Genomic DNA, 6,485 nt, shown 5'->3' on the forward strand with positions numbered 1-6,485 from the left:
TTTAGCAGAACACATTTTACCACTATCGAGTTCTGGCTTTCATAAGCATTTCATACTGCTTTCCAGGTGCCATGCGAGCCGTGCATTGCCCTGCTGCAGACACCAGAAGCAATAGGACCACTCCACGGTCTCATCAAAAAGATGGACAATGGAGGCTTGACGTACCCACGTATGGAAGTGGTCGGGCTTTACAAGCTCACCTGCACCTTTGTTCAGCGCGTCATGAAGGCAGACGAGGTCAGAAAAAGCAGCAAGTTGTGCCACCTCCTGACGTCAGCCTTGCTTCCACATCTCACTCACTGTGGACAATTCATATGTGAAAGAAACGACCACGCTCACACTGAGAAGCTTATGAAAGTATTCTTTAAAAAGTTGCTGAGGCCTCTTATAGCGAATTGGGCTGGGAATGCAAATGCAACTGTAGAGCGAGTTTTGACGCTGTCGCATAAACCTCTGTTAAGGAAGGTTTTCCGCCTGGGAATAAGCTCTTCGTTATGTACAATAACCCCTTCAGTCACGACGTACACATTTGTGTACGCGACTTATTTTCGCAATTTCTCTGCAGTGGTGTCAAGGAATAGATCGCGAACATTAAGCTTATAGTAACTTGAAAATTCCGTTTACCTAATGCACCTCCATTTTATTTCTGAGTGCAATGTGTCACTATAGACGACCGCTTTGGTGAAGGCACTACCCTGTTTGACGGGCTGTTTGACGTGAAGCGGTTTGGTAGCAGCTGTGAAATAACTTTTTTTTCCTTTCTAGTAATGCTTGCAGCGAATAATTAAATTGTGTATGTAATTCGAGCGGTTTACTAAATTTATTTTATGAAGAAACGTAGTATGACTGACTGATCACTAAGCAGATATTCGATAACTCTATAATTATAATGAGTCATCATAATATGCACAAGGAGTCCTTCCACTACCTAGATTTGCTTTCAATGGAGCATGCAGTACTTTGGCATAAATATTTGTAAATTTCATACATTTATCAAAAGTCTATCATAATTCGTGACTGAAGGGGATAAAGTTGTAGTAAATGTGTTAAGGTGTTCGTCGAATCATTTCGCACTTCTGTCGCCTACCCATACAGTTATACATTTTCCACACGCTCACATACATTCATGAGTGGTTTCGAATTCGTGACTTAATAACGTCAGGCACGTAGCCAACACTTTTTTCTTGGGGGAAGGAGGGTGCACGAGAGGGTTAACAAGGTGAGATAATTTTATGCCAAGCGTGGGGGCGAGTGGAGCTGTTGGGGGAGACACGCCCATCAGAAACACGGGCAAGATCTAAGATGAGCAGAGTGTAAAAAAAAAAATAAACTACCCTCCTCAGTGCCTGCTACCCTCCTCACTGCTTCGTCTTGATGAAACACGTAAATCCACTCCCGATTATTCGTAATAGAGCACTTCTTTTTATTTCAGGTGAGTCGAGCGGGCAGCCTTCATGGAGAGCATTGAGACCCACTCTACAAAAGATTGGCACTCCTAGGGCACTTTTCACATATGTGAGGCAATCAGCACTTCTAATAACGACTTCAATATTCAACCTGTAATGTGCAACTATAAAACGCGTTATTTACGGCCTCATTGGAGTCACTGTTGCGCGCACCAACGCGGCTGTGGAAGCGCTTCTCCGTGAACGACTGTACCTGAGCAGTGGCGTCAGAGCGGGCGCGAGGAGAACTAGGCCTGAGACGCCGTTTCGGCGCGACCGCAACGGGCCGTACCTTTTTTTATCCAGCGGCCATGGTATTACATAGGGGGGGGGGGGGGGGGGGGGGTCGATACAATCATTAATAAAAGCTGTACATATTAGGAAGAACAACAACAATACATGTAGCAATAATAAAAAACAGCAAGTAAATCATAAATCAATATACAAAAGGGAAGGATGAACAAACGAACAATCTTGAACTGCTCTTGCACTCAATGTGAGGAGCATCTATGCTGCAAAAATGACCTTGCTTGGATTATACAGGTTATTGGAATAATGCTGGGTTGTGTTAAGCTTCTCTGTAGCCTAAATTGTTTGCAGTTAAGGCTGCATGACTACATTATGCTTGCTTGCTTAAGCATAGCAACCACTTTATATTGTGCTTACACAAAAGCATGAATGTACTTTCATGATCAGTAAGCTTTCTTTGTTGTCATTGCAGGACGAGAGGGTTCCGCTCACCCCCTGTGTGGTGTATTCTGGTCACAACCTGGAACAGGCAGAGTTTCTCCACCTCTGTGTCGACAAGGAGTGGCTGTTCATGGTCAAAATAGCGGAGGAAGGGGTCGTCGCAATCATGAGTTCATTTTTTGTATTGGACATAGTATATGGGCCTAAATCCTTCAACACCAGTGTGGAACAATTGTTTTGGTTTGTGGAACAATCGTGGAACAATTGTTTTTTGGTTTGAATGTAACAACGCCAAGAGTGGTTGTTACAAAGTTTGTGAACATAGTTGTGCAGGCAATGCGACGCTGAGGTTCACGTACATTAACATATGAATGCTAGCCTGACAAATTTGTGCAATAGCTTGAGCAATAGTTTTGTGCAATTTTTAATGTAACATTTTCTTTCTTGACGTTTTCTGCTGCCTCTGTGCCAACCACATTATCTATAGACTGCACCTTTTTTTTTGTTTTTATGACTTGGCAGACAATGTAATAGTGCCCAGGTGTAGGTCAGCGAAAAAGAAACGTGGTGTACTGTAGTCTGCATGGATTTATCAAAAACATTGCTGGGTGTTGCTATGTACTGAAAAGAAGAGTACAATACGTCTCGTTCTTATTAGGTCTGCCTTAACATTAATGTGTGAAACAATTGTCAGCAGTCTTCTATGATAAAAGCTTGCTTGCTCTTCCTAAACATAGTTTGTTTATTAAACTTATTTGCCAGCCAAGAGCTAGAGCACAATATACCAGCTTAAAAGTACTGCATGGTGCAACTGTAACATTTGTATTCACTTATAGGGCACATGAACACTGGCAGCCAGTGCTTAACTTTTCGTAACATGCTGCTTGGTTAATATTTTATATTTTGCGCATGTGTTGCGTAGCGCAACCTGCCCAATGCAAGTGAAAGTTCTTGTGGTTTGACTGTCCTTTTATGAACAAAGTTTTATGTTTATTGTGTATAGCTTTATTTAGCAGCTGAGAGCTGACCTAATAGTCAAAACTCAACAGAATATCCATTTTTACAAGGTTTTACGAGGTTTTTACAAATTTTGGGTTAAAAATATTGCGTGGAACAATTATCAGGCTGAAGTGCTGTTACATTGTCATGAATACCGGCAGCCTTTACTTAACTTTTATGAATCTGCTGGCATGCTGCAGTATCTTTAACTCGTTTATTTTTTGTAAATGTGTTGCCAAGTGCCTCATCCGAGTGAAAGCTAGTCTCTTTATCTACTATATATACTGGTGTTTCTACAAAGAATTTACGTAATATTTAAAAATAGCCGTTCTAAAGTATAAGGACGGCTCTTTAGAAGACATGCTATTGCGTCGGACCTTTATTTAGCAGCCGGTCTCGCGAGCTTTGAGGATGTCGGCGGGTGCTTTCTGCATGAACAGCAACGTGGCAGAACCATGATTTCGGAGTCTCTCCACAGCAATTTTAGGGCCAATAAATAAATTTCACCACCACCACGATTTTTCTTACGTCCGTGTGGGAATTCCGCTTAAATTTCTCAGGCAATGAGCTGGCTAGCGTGACGTAATAAACTGCGCTTTGCGAACACGTTCTACGTGCTCAGGCTACGATTCCACTGTGCAAACTTCATGTTTGTCTCGGCGACGTGGCCTCTGAGACTGCACCATTTCGGAGGCCACGCTAATAAAAACGCTGGGTAGGGGCTATCTACGAGTAGCAAAGAGCAGACGATGAAAGCCAGGAGACTGACTTCCGGTTGTGGTGCTTCGACCGAAATCTCACAGTCCCCCCGACAGCTGGATCACGTGACTGTGACGCGCTCTTCTGTCAAGGCTAGTCAGACCGGAAGCCGCGGACGGTTAATGGACAGTCCAGGATTGCATAATCGAAGGGGCCATTGTTGCGCCTCGGGATTGAGTTAAAGTCAGGAGTCCGCCAGGCATGGGGATGAGTACGTTCGAGAGTAAGAGCGAAAGAGAAACGTTTATTTACATATTGAAACAAGCAGTCGGATTCTAGTCAGAGCTCTCCCAGTCGCACTGGAGAGGCCTCTTTTAAGCAATTCGTCTTCCCTAGTTCCCTTGGTGCGGCCAATCAGAGGAGTCGTATTGTTTACTGAACTCCGCCTCTGATGTCAACCTTCGAAGCAAGGACGAGGCAATCCGGAAACAGGGGGTTCACATTCCTTCCGAAAGTCGGTGACTTAGTTTCTTGCCCTCCCACGGTCATCTTGCCAGGGTCGGGAGAATGACTTTCGCACTAAATCCCGCTTCTAACGAAGGGTGGAAGTTGTGGTCGGTCGCTTCTAAGTGAGCTTTTTTGTCCTCGCGTCACTGCCAGTGTTGGGCCGCGTCGCCAGGTAGGTGGCCGCTGATGAAGGGGATGGCATCGGGGGAAGCACCCAAAGGATGCGCACTGCCGAGTTGGGGCGCTTGTTTGCCCGTCTCATTCGGTGTCAGGCACTGTCGCCGTCTGGACGGCGCTGATGAAAGCGGCTGCATCGATGGAAACAATGAAAGAAGGCGTCCTGCCAATTTGGGGCGCAACAACATGAACACGCTGCAGAGTTCTTTGTTGTGCAAGATGACCTGACACCACTCATAGGACAGAAGACAGCTGAAGCAATGGGATTGATTGTTGTGTACTATAACCTTGTCGCCAGCATTAGTGAAATCCACACAACAAGCTTGACGAACTGCATTTTCCACAAGTACCCAGATGTTTTTGGACAGTCCTTAGGCTCACTTCCTGGGAAAGTGCACCTTGTGACCAAACCAACAGCTAGTCCAAAAGCAGTGCAAGCTTCTGAATCCTTGTTAGCATCAAAGCACAACTTGAAGCAACACTCAGATGCATGGAGCAGCATTACAAAACCCAAAGTGTAAATGAACCCACTCTATGGGTTAGCCAATTGGTCGGTGTCACGCACAAAAAAATGGTGAGATGAGGATCTGCATTGATCTACAAGCCCTGAAAGACGGTCCGGAACAAGAGTGACACACGCTACCTGTCCTGGACGACATCTTACCAGAGGTCTCAAGGGCCAAGATCTCAAAATTTGACCTAGGTGACGGGTACTGGCAGTGTGTCCTGGATCACACGTGTAAGGACTGTGTGGTGGAGACAGCAACCGCAAGGCCGAGAGATGGCATCACTGGTAGGAGAGACATCGTCATCATCAACATGGGGCAGCAGGGCAGCCGAGGGAGGAGAATAAACAATGTTGTCTGAGACGTGTGCCCACTTCCTCCCTGACAAGTGAGGGCTTGTCCGGGATCGAAATGGATAGCGTTCGACATCTGCGGTAGGCAGTGGTAGGAATGCTGTGTTAGCGAGACCGCGCGCGACCTGGCCAACAGGTTCAGAGGCCATAGACAAAAACTGGACACTTGGCAGATAGTGAGGGGCGACGACACCCAGGTCATCTCCAACTCCTACCTCAACATCCTTGCAGTGAAACTCGGTTACGACGTTTTTGGCGCGGAAGCCAACGAAAGCAAGTTCACTTTGCGGCCTGGCCGAACAGAATTCTTGCACGTCGAGACCAGTGATCGTGCTTACCCGTGCAGGACCATTCCTCTGTTTCAGCATAGACCCTGGAGTACCAGGCCCCCAACCGGTGAAGCGTCGCTCACCCGCATCACCGAGGTCGGCAGTGAGCTAGCCCTAAGACTCGCAGAGCCTGGACTGTTGAATGAATTCATGCTGTTCGTAGTAGAGTGCACGCTGACCAAAATGGGCATCGACAGACGGTTGGCCAAAATCCCAGTCAGCGTGGGGGGCTTGGGCCTCCTCCCCTGGGATGGAAAGTGGCACTTGAAACAATGGGTACCCTCTTCCCCTAATCCCGGTGGATGTGCTCAACACTACTGAGTTCCACGCCGAGCAGGAGGGGAAACGCTACAACGAGATGGGGGTACCCGCGACTCCTGGCGAAGCACGTAGGTTGGCCGAGCGAAACCTGCGCAATAAACTGGCCCTTGATGACGTAAATGTTCCGGAGGAAGTTGTGCAATACCTGGTCAACCGGCCAGATGGATTGCACATATAGTGTGAACAGGTCGCCTCCCTGCTGCGGCACCGAGTGACCACAGCTACAGTGACTACCGCGCCAACAAACTTAGGGGTGCGGGTGGCAGCATCGCAGCCACCTGCTGTGACTTCCATGCCATACGTTGCAAGAAAGCCACCGAAGTTCTCGGGTTTTAATGACCTACAGTTGCCGGGGGTGTTTCTCGGATGTTAAGAGAACTTTTGCCTCATGTCGGGAATTGACTCTGCCAAAAGGCTCAGTAAAGTGGTGCCAGCTGCCTTGGAGGGCAGCCCTAAGCT

The sequence above is a fragment of the Dermacentor silvarum genome, chromosome 4, assembly GCF_013339745.2.
Source record: "Dermacentor silvarum isolate Dsil-2018 chromosome 4, BIME_Dsil_1.4, whole genome shotgun sequence".
Classification (NCBI taxonomy): Eukaryota; Metazoa; Arthropoda; class Arachnida; order Ixodida; family Ixodidae; genus Dermacentor; species Dermacentor silvarum.